Source organism: Rhinopithecus bieti, unplaced genomic scaffold, assembly GCF_001698545.2.
Source record: "Rhinopithecus bieti isolate Rb0 unplaced genomic scaffold, ASM169854v2 scaffold_13317, whole genome shotgun sequence".
NCBI classification, from domain to species: Eukaryota; Metazoa; Chordata; class Mammalia; order Primates; family Cercopithecidae; genus Rhinopithecus; species Rhinopithecus bieti.
In genome coordinates this window covers 81,680-92,665 of record NW_016807516.1, presented here as the reverse complement: position 1 = coordinate 92,665, position 10,986 = coordinate 81,680, and the positions used below count along the sequence as shown (strand labels likewise).

General features: G+C 47.6%; 1 pseudogene; it reads left to right on the top strand.

The window, feature by feature from the left end:
• The first annotated feature begins 8,287 nt into the window (after window positions 1–8,287).
• LOC108536052 (immunoglobulin omega chain-like) lies at window positions 8,288–10,487 on the top strand (annotated as a pseudogene).
• The last annotated feature ends 499 nt before the right edge of the window (window positions 10,488–10,986 follow it).

The window sequence follows — 10,986 nt, the reverse complement described above, 5'->3', positions numbered from 1 at the left end:
AAAAAAAAAAAAAAAAAAAAAAGAAAACACAACTTTCGAAGAAAAGAAACCTCAAACAATGACACCCCTGAATTGCAAACCTAAGGTGGGGCACACATTTATTTTCAGTTCCATATATGGCCTGGATTTATTTACAAGACAATATTGTGTGTCACTATTCCATTTTACATGGTATTTTTAAAATCTTGCAGTACTGCAACTGCCTAGTAATCTACTCATCAATATAAATATCAATGTGACAATCCTGCTGTCCTTCTCCACCCCTGCATAATTCAAAATTCATTATGAATTCACAGAATGTAGTATCAGAACTGTTGTAGCCACATACATAGTTTGTTTGATTTCATGTTTTGATAGAGAAAATAATCTTTTGTTTAAGCTTGGTTTTAAAATATATTGCACACCAAATGTCATTACAAATCAGAGATTAATAATTTCTCTTATGTTTATACTACTCCCACAGCACTCATTACTGAATGTAAAGCATATTTATATTTTCTTTCTTCTTCTTTCTTTCTTTTCTTTTCTTTCTTTCTTTCTTCTTTTTTTTTTTTTTTTGAGACAGGGACCCACTCTATCACCCAGGCTGGAGTGCAATGGCGCAATCTCTGCTCATTGTAACCTCTACCTCCCAAGTTTAATTGATCCTCCTGCCTCAGCATCCTGAGTAACTGGCATTACAGGCACCTGCCACCTTGCCCAGCTAATTTTTGTATTTTTAGTAGAGATGGGGTTTCAGCATGTTGGCTAGGCTGGTCTCGAACTCCTGACCTCAAGTGATCCCCCTGCCTCAGCCTCCCAAAGTGCTGGGATTACAGGCTTGAGCCACCTGCCTGGCTCCATATTTATGTTTTCTGAACATCCTACTTGGAGTGGCTGATCCTACCAGCTACCATGTTTCCGCCTCACCTGGGATCAAACACTGATGGACACAATTGGTAATTTTAACTCTTGCAGTCTTCAAATATTGAGCAAATTTGCCATTTTTGCTATGCAATAAAAATGCTGGAAAGTTATGTGCCATGCCACTAACTCTGTTCAGTGCTTGAAGGACAGACTTCTAGGGGTGAGTAGTTGACCACGGCATCTGAATAGCTATTACCCCAAGTCTGTGGAAATTAGAGAACAAAATTTTACCAGAATAGCCCTCTAGAAATGCCCCCCAGAGATTCTCCCCATACCCTCACCACCCTTAGAGAAGAGAGCTCCTGTTCTCCTCAGCGCTGCAGGGTCCACAGAGGAGGAAGAGCTCTGCGCAGCAGGGAGGAGCCACCAGAAGGCACCAGAAGAAAGGACCTGGTGTCTCCCATGGCCAGAGAAGTGAGTCCACGGGAATCAATTGCTGCTCTGGACTTGACTGGATCTAAGAGGACTTGTGGTACAGAGTCACCACCTCAGTCCTCACCTAGGAACACCCAAAGAGCCCTGGACAGATTCACCCTTAAGAAGACCAGTAAAGCATGAACTGCCCTGAGATAACGAGAAGATCACAAAAGGGGCCTACCTGGCCTGGTGCTGAGCCTGGGGGCAGTGATCAGAGCAGGCGGAATGCACAGCTGGCTCTGGGGGCCTCTGGTCATCATGTCACAGGAGAGTGTGTCTGGATCTGGACACCTGGGGACATGAAGGGCTGGTTACCAAGTGATCTGGGGGTGATCAGAGCTGTGATCAGCCAACTGCCTGCATGGTGCCCTCTGCTCAGCGATCATAGCAGTGAGCTCCTCATGCCCAGGAACACACAGTTCCACCCCTGCCTGTCTCCCTGATATCCACAAGAGGGGCCTGATCCAAGGCCAGCGTGGCATCAGAAGGCTGGGGACTCTAATTTGCATGGATGGACCCTCATTGTCAGAGAATGAAGAGGGGAAGGGAGAGATTTGCGGAAGCTCTGCCTCAGCTGTGAGCACAGAAGGAAGGCAGGACTCAGAACAATCTCCAGCATGGCCTGTTTTCCTCTCCTCCTCACCCTCCTTGCACACTGCACAGGCGACAAGATACAAGGCCACGGCTAAAGCCCTAGGAAGCCCATGGGGCCTGCTCTCTCCTTTTGTCTCTCGACCCAGAATCACCATGCCTGTGTCTCTCCCACTTCCAGGATCCTGAGCTCAGTCTGTGCTGACTCAGTCACCCTCAGTGTCTTGGGCCACAGGGCCGAGGCTCACTATCTCCTGCATTGGAAGCAGCTCCTACATTGGCACTGGCTATAATGTAAACTGTTGGCAGTAGCTCCCAAGAACTGACCCCAAACTCCTCAGGCGTAGTGATAAGAACTGGGCCTCCTGGGCATCTGACCAATTCTCTGGCTCCAAGTCCGGCAACTCGGCCTCCCTGGCCACCACTGGCCTCTGGGCTGAGGACGAGACTGAGTATCACTGCCAGTTCCATGGCAGCAGCGTGAGTGCTTGTACAGTGTTCCAGGCTTGCAGGGAAGTGAGACAAGAACCCCCTTCCTCCTTTCCCAGGAGGGTGAGTGCCTAGCAGCTACTACACAGGCCTGGCCTGTGGCTTCTGCTGCTGTTGCTTCCCCATTGGGCCCAGGGGCATCAAGGGCCCCACCTGGGAGTAGATGCTTCTCCTCCCCTCCATCCTCAGAGTCACCCACAGAAGCCCCTTTCTAGGAAAAGGGCCTCCAGAAAACAGAATGTCCTGTACGCTGCAACTTGGGACACAGGGTCTCTGCTCTAAAGTCCAAGGGCTGGAGTGACAAATTCAGCAGTGAAATCTCAGATCTACTTCTGATGGGGAACCCGCATCTCCATCATCCTTTCGCTTTTTCCAGGAGTTTTCAAAGCAATATCTTCCTCTCACTGGTCCTCAGTGTGTATTCCTGTTCTTTTTGTTTCAGCCTTTTTTTTTTTTTGAGATGGAGTCTCACTTTGTCACCCAGGCTGGAGTGCAGTGGCGCGATCTTGGCTCACTACAAGCTCCGCCTCCCACGTTCACACCATTTTCCTGCCTCAGCCTCCCGAGTAGCTGGTACTACAGGCACCCGCCACCATGCCTGGCTAACTTTTTGTATTTTTATTAGAGATGGGGTTTCACCATGTTGGCCAGGATGGTCTCGATCTCCTGACCTCGTGATCACCAGCCTCTGCCTCCCAAAGTGCTAGGATTACAGGTGTGAGCCACTGTTACCAGCCTGTTTCAGCCTATTTTTTATGTGTCTTTTATTGAGGAATAATTAACATAAAATAAACCCCCAATATTTAAAGTGGCCAATTTTGTGTGTTTTCAGATATTTATACACCCTTGGATAATCACCACAATGAATTAGAGATTCCATCACAAGATATCAGTGACTGGTTCTGGCAGAATCCGGAAAACCCTCTCTAATATCTCTTGAAATTCTACTTGGATTCAAGTAAGAAACAGGGCTCTGAGGCTCCCAGTCACATCTTGGGATCTAAAGATGCATCGGCCTTTGCAAGGATTTTGCACATCGCTGTGCTGCAGCCTGAGAATGGGTCTTTTTCAGGGTCTGCACAGGGGCAGTGGATTTTACAGCAGCTCTGAGGCTTACCCAGTGCTCCAGGCCGGTGGGAAAGTGAGACACAAATCTTCCCTCTGCTCTCTAGGCCTGGGGCAGTCATCCCGGCTGGTGGCTCTGACAAATCTAGCTCAGAATGTAACTTCTTTTGTGAACACCTGATTTTCCTTGGACAAATAGTTCTGACAATATCTTATTTCAGTTCAGCTAGTATAATGATCCATTGCTCATACTTCTCATTCCATTCTTGCTTTCACAATCAGTGGACCCTGTCCTGTGCCCACAGTTCTCTGCATCTCTCCCTGCTGGTCCAGCCTCCTGCAAAGGTTCAGCTCCCAGAAGAGACTCCTACATCCACTGCCCTGGAAGAAGCAACACTATAAGTAGAATGGCAAGATTTTGTCACATCAGCACTGGGGATATCTCATCATTACTCTGGGCCCACTGAAGCAATCACATACTCTCTGAACCTCAGTTTTCATTTTTGGCTCCATGTAACCCTCCCTCAGCAGCTCTTGCTTTCAACATGGGGATGAGCTGAAGAAGAGGTTTGTAAATGACAAGTATCAGTCACTCTTCACCATGCAGGGGTGGCTGTGTCCTTCTGTGTCAGGCTTTGTGCCAGCAAGGTTGTGCCCCGCAAGCTCTTCCAAGATCCTCCATGCAGTCCGTGCTCCCTCAGCTGGCCACATTGTCTGGAAGTTAAGGTCACCTCCTCATGCACTGGAACAAGCAGCAGAGTCAAGTGGACAGTGTGGCCTGACACCACCAGCTCCTACGGGAGCCCCAGACGGTAATGCCTGCCGGTCTCCGGCTTGCAGGGTTCTGGTTTTGGGCTCTTGCTCTAGGTTTGGTCACTTGGGCTCCTGCAATACTCTGGGATCCTGTCTACGGACAAGGGTGATGATCACTCTTCAGGATGTGGAAAGAGCCCCTGTGTTAACCCAGGACACCTGCCCCATGAGGACGCGAGGCACAGGCCTTCCATCTGATCCCACAGCCTGGCTTATAGACTCGCTTTCATTTTGTGTGACTGTCACCTGACTCAGGACATTCCTGCAGTCATTTTTTCCTCCAGGACTGAGGGACTGAGGCCATTCCCTGGGTCTGTGGCCTCCTATCCAGTCGACCTATACACTGGGTTTTTAGGATAAAACATCCCCAGCCTGGGCATTGCCACACAGGCAGGTAGCTCAGAAGGAAAATACTCTTGGTGATTCCAGATGTCTGGGCACATGGACTTGGTGTGTGTTTGTGTCCATGACTAAGGTCCTATTTGGGGTTAGGAGTGAGAGTGGTCACCATATGGTCCAGGAAGAATGTGCTGAGGTTTCTGTTGTCAAAGATAAAACTTGTACACCTTCCTGCCCTTCCCTGTACCTGAGGCAGCCTCCTGAAGCCTGCAGGTTTCTGAGACTCTCCATAAATGGAGAGGAAACATCCCGTAGAATGGATGACTGGGACAAAAAGACAAGACAGGACGAGGGTACAGATGTCAGCAAGGGCTAAACAGCAAGTATGCACTTGATCATGCCAAAGAATACTGAAATAGCTTTGAGGGTAATTCAGTGTCCTTGAGGATTAAAAACAAATTGGAGATTGAGGGCTTCAAACCCCCATTAGGTCCTTGTGCAAACAGATGCTGAATTCCAAACCATATTAAGAGGCTAAACAGATGAGGCAAAATCTCTGAACGACAGGTGGAGGGGATTTATGCAGTTTCTTGGTGCTTAAGAGACAGGGACCTGCCAGGCACTCACCTGAAAAATCCTGCAGGGTCACAGCACAGGGAAGGGAATGTGTTGGATACATAAGATGACTTTGATGTTGAAAACACCACCTCCACCACTGATAATGGTTTTCATCATTCATACTTAGGTGCATACACAACCTCTAGCAACCATAATTACTACAAAGGACAGGCGTTGTGTAAACTTTTATGAGGTTCTATGTTATAAAATAATTACACAAAATGTATAAATCATGTGGGCACTAATAAGGTGAGGTTATATGTTGCAATATCTAGGATTCCTATTAAACTTATAGAATGCAAAACTAAATAGGTACTAATGTAAAATGATACAGTGGAAACACTTACTTGATTCATGAAAAATAAAAAGTAAGAAAAAAGGCCGGGTGCGGTGGCTCACGCCTGTAATCCCAGCACTTTGGAAGGCCAGGGGCTGGTGGATTACTTGAGCTCAGGAGTTCTAGACCAGCCTGGGCAGCATGGCAAAACTTCAACTCTAAAAAGTACAGAAAAAAAATTAGCCAGGCATGGCGGCATATGTGCCTGTAGTCCCAGATACTTAGGAGCCTGAGGTAGGAGGATCCTTTGAGCCTGAGAGGTGGAGGTTGCAGTGAGCCAAGACAATGCCACTGCACTCCTGCCAGGGTGACAGACTGAGATAACGTCTCAAACAACAACAACAACAACAACAAAAATGCCCTCCCCCCCACAAACCCAAAAACATGTCCCTAATAATATAATTTATATACAATATAAATTAGCAGGACTAAGGAAGAGAGTCAATTCACAATTATAGTTATAAATAATGGCATACACATTGTTATTAACTGAGTGAATCAGCAGAAAAAAAAATTGCACATAACAATATGTGAACAACCTGTTTAATCAAATTGACCACTGACACCAGGAGCCCAAACCTGAAGGGTAGTTGGCTAATGAATATGTATCACTGAAAAGATTGAATAAGTGCAAGAAGAAATAAAAGAAGCATTCATTATTTCTACCTGATTTTATGCTTCTCCTCTCTGTCCTGTGAGCTGGGGGCACTCCCATGTCTATTCCTAGTCCCATTCTTATCCCCTCCACTCTCTCCAAGACTGAGCTGCATTCTGCAGGCTGTCTCCCATCCCCCTGGAGCAAACGACTGAGGTGAGGAGCCCTGCCTTCCAGTGCTGCTGTTTCCATCGTGCTCTGGTTTGAATGTCTCCCTTCCAAAAGGATTTATACTTAATTGCCCGTGTGATAGTATTAAGAGGTGGGTCTTCAAAAGGTGACATCGTCTTGAATATGGAGACCTCATGGTTGGGATTAGGGCCCTTATACAAAGGCTGGAGGTAGCAGTGTGGTCTGTCTCTCTTCTTTCCACCATCTGCCATGTGAGGACACAGAAAGAAGACACTTATCAGATGACACTGCCTTGATCCTGAACTTACCAGCCTCAAAAATTGTGAGAAAGCTGGGCGCGGTGACTCATGCCTGTAATCCCAGCACTTTGGGAGGCCGAGACGGGTGGATCACGAGGTCAGGAGATCGAGACCATCCTGGCTAATACGGTGAAACCCCGTCTCTACTAAAAAAAATACAAAAAACTAGCCGGGCGAGGTGGCGGGTGCCTGTAGTCCCAGCTACTCGGGAGGCTGAGGCAGGAGAATGGCATGAACCCAGGAGGCAGAGCTTGCAGTGAGCTGAGATCGTGCCACTGCACTCCAGCCTGGGCGACAGAGGGAGACTCTGTCTCAAAAAACATATATACATAAATAAAAAAACAAACAAACAAATAAAAAATAATACAAAAAATTAGCCGGGCATGGTGGCGGGCGCCTGTAGTCCCAGCTACTCGGGAGGCTGAGTCGGGAGAATCGCTAGAACCTGGGAGGTGGAGGTTGCAGTGAGCCAAGGTCATGCCACGGTACTCCAGCCTGGTGACAGAGCAAGACTCCGTCAACAAAACAAAACAAAACAAACAGTGAGAAAATGAATATCTGTTCTCTACTAACTACCCAGTCTGTGGATTTTGTTGTAGTAGCACAAAGTGGATTAAAACGTGTCTGTGTCCTTCAAATTTTGATTTTACAAAAAGAATATAAAACAAATTTGCTTCTCTTCATATTACTCTGTCTCTCCCTCTCTCTCTCTCATCCTGCAATAACAGCAAATGAAGACAAAAAACACCCAATCAATCCAACTGCAGCCATCAGCCTCACCCCCACCCCTCCCTCACTTTGTGTCAGGGGCCACAGTCACCCGTGGGTTCTTCCTCCTGTGCCTCCTCCAGCTCCCAGGGACCAGCCCTCAGCCCTCCTGACACATCCTCACCTGCTCTGCTGCCTTCAGGCTCTTTGTTGAAAGTGACACCAAAGATGTCTCTCTAAAGCGTCTGTTTCATCCATCCTGTCTCCTGTTTACAACCCCAGATCATGAACCAATCCATTCCCTGTGGAAGGAGCTGCTCAGGCCTCTGCTCCCAGAGCCTTCTGCATTCTCCCCTCACTGCAGCCTCCTCACATCGGATGGTCCCCGTATTCCTTACATGCCCTTCTTCTAGTGACTCAGAAGTCCTTATAGAAAAGCTCTTTATTAATATCAGTAACTCAGGACCGAGTGAGTGTGTGACCCATGGATGCTGTGGACTGATGGGGACCAGGCTCTCAGGTGACTCCACTCACATGATTCCCACTGAGAGACTGCAGTCTAACCAGTGAGCAGCAGGGGGCACTGTGGGTCTGTCTTAGGGTCTGCACAGAGGGAACCCACAGCTGTGCCACCCACCAGACTCCCCAGGGCAGCGTCTTCTGCCCACAGAACTGTGGAAGGTCCCAGCAGCTGCTTCCTCCCTGGTCCTTCCCATGGGGCCAACTCTGAGGCTTACACGTTAGTCCTTTCCGTGGACTGAAGCAAGCTCAGACTGCAGTTGCTTCTCGGGGTGGGGCCGAGGTCACCAGGAAGACAAACAAATGTGTGGGAACAGCCCCTCCTCTGTCAGGCCAGTGAAGAAGATAAAAGCAGCCTCAGGTGACAGAGCTGAGACTGGCATGTCAACTGGGTCCACCATGGCCTGGACATCTCTTCTCCTTGTGCTTCTCTCCCACTGCACAGGTGAGCCAGTTTTCTGGGGCTGCGGGCAGCCCCCAGCCTGTGTCAGCATCTCTGGTTTGAGCCCCAAGGAGTTTAACACTTAACAGCTCCATCATTAAAGTGTGTCTGTGTTTGCAGGTTCCCTCTCCCAGCCCGTGCTGACTTAGCCACCCTCCCTCTCTGCATCCCTGGGAGCATCTGCCAGACTCACCTGCACCCTGAGCAGTGACATCAGTGTTGGTGGAAAAATTGTATACTGGTACCAGCAGAAGCCAGGGAGCAATCCCCGGTATCTCCTGAGCTACTACTCAGAGTCAAGTAAGCACCAGGGCTCTGGAGTCCCTGGCCGCTTCTCTGGATCCAAAGATGCCTCAACTAACTTAGGGATTCTGCACATCTCTGGGCTGCAGCCTGAGGATGAGGCTGACTATTATTGTAAGATATGGCATGACAGCACTAATGCTTACACAGTGCTCCAGACCCCCAGGGAAGTGAGAAAAAAACCCTTTCTCCACTCTCCCAGCCTAGTACCTTCACCCTGCTGGTGGCTCTGATGAAGCCTAGGTCAGGAGATGACTTTTGTTGTCACATCTTCAACCAACACCTAATTTTCTTCAAACCAGTAGATCTCAAAGTGTTCTAACTTTTTTTTCAGTTCAACTTTTAGATTGCTATTATATACTTTATCGTCATGTTTTCAGGGACAAAAATTATTTGATTAGAGATTTAAAAATTGGCTGGGAGCAGTGGCTCATGCCTGTAATTCCAGCTCTTTGGGAGGCCAAGGTGGGCAGATCCCTTGAGGTCAGGAGTTTGAGACCAGCCTGGGCCTCAGGAGGCAGAACCCATAGGACTGTGCAGCACAGAGTAAGCCTCAACGTAAACTAGAAGCCATGGTTAATGATAAATTATCAGCATTTATCTATTAATACTGGATTACACAATTTTATCAAGTGTACAAATGGATGCATTATGTGAAAACAAGGGGTCTCTGGAAGGGTGGGATGGGGGGAATGTATGGGAGCTCTGTACCTACTGCTCAGTTTTTTCTTTACACCTAAAACTGCTATGAAAACAAAGTATAATTTAAAAAGAATTGAAGAGATAAATAATTATTGGATTCTAAAAGTACGTATATGATAGTTTTTAAACCAAAAGTAGGGGTTTATGTTTAAATAAACTGTAAAATTACAGAAAATGTCAGACTAATAAATATTAATAAACACATAGGGAAGAAATTTGTGGACAACTTATCAGAGTGGTAACACAATAGGAAATCATAGTTACCCTGTGAAAAGGTATCACCGAGGATTCATCGGAAACATTTGCAAACGGGCAATAACCGCCACCACAACAAACTAACCCAAATGAAAGAAATCAACAACCTACACAGGGGAAATACGAATGTGTAATATGTATATTTGTTGATTTCTACGTGAAAACAAAGAAATGAAAATAAAACCTATGGAGAGGAGCAGTGGAGTGAGCTGAGCTGGGATGGGGGGGTGGTGGGGACATCACAGGCAGAGGGAACAGCAGGTGCAAAGCCCTGGAGGCTGGAGAAGGCTGGGGTACATGAGAACTTGACCAAAAATGCAAGCTCCACCCCCAAAATAGCCTTCTGCTGGCCACTATTCAGGCCTAAATATATGGGCAAGGTGGGCAGCTGTCAGAAAAGGTGACCCCAAAAGTGCACCACGTTGGGAATTCTGAGGTGTTTGAGAAAGTTGTGCATGAAGGGTGAGGTGGACTCTAGTGGGGAATGTCCTCTTCCCACCTGGGTTCCTCTGTCCTTTTCGTGGCACATTGTCAGCTTCTAAAGAGCCAGTGGTTTGGGTGCACATTTAGGTTCAAGTGCCTTTTACCTCAAGCCTTAACCTCTTCCCAAAGAGTCGAATGAGCCGTTCTGTTTAAGTAACTTACGTTTGTTGTGAAATCTTTCTTATCACTTCAAGAACCCTTCTTCTTCCAAATCAAGCAATCCCAAGGCACCTATGAAGTCCCTCCTGGAGAAGATAGAAGGGTGTCTTCTGTTTCTGTGTGGCCCAATATTCCAGGACCCCTAATCAGGGTGATCGAAGGTGCTCAGCACCCACGTTCTGCAGGTGGATCACAGGCCCTGGAAGGATTGTGGCTGTGGGCCCAGCAGATGGTGCTGTGGGCTGTTCTGAGTAGGAGGGTTTTGGTGTGGCCAAGCTTTAGAGGCCCAAGATGTTGTATGAGTGAGTTTTCATCTGGCAGAATTATAAATATTTTCCTAACTAAAAACAACAACCAAAGCTTTAACAACTGTGCCTTGATGACTCTGTCTTTGCATGCTGTCATCGGCCAGTGAACAGGAGCTGAGAGGGAAGAGATAAAGAACAGGAGACCCATGTGGGGGAGGGTCCCTGTGGGTGTGGGAGTGAGGGTTGGTGGGAAGTTGGCCAAACAGGCCTAATCCACAGGAGTGGAGTCTCATGTGAGACTTTCAGAATGGGCAGGAGTGAGACAGGTGGAGGGGGAGGGTTGGAACATCTCATCAGAGGTGAGAATCTACAGGGGAGACATTGGTCATTCCAGTCAATGAGAAAAGTGACTTTGACCTGAGCCTAAGGTCACTGGATCAGGGAAAGGGCCAGGAGGAGCTCCTTGAAGGGAGACTGTGAGCTTGAGAGGCAGGCTGAGGCAGATC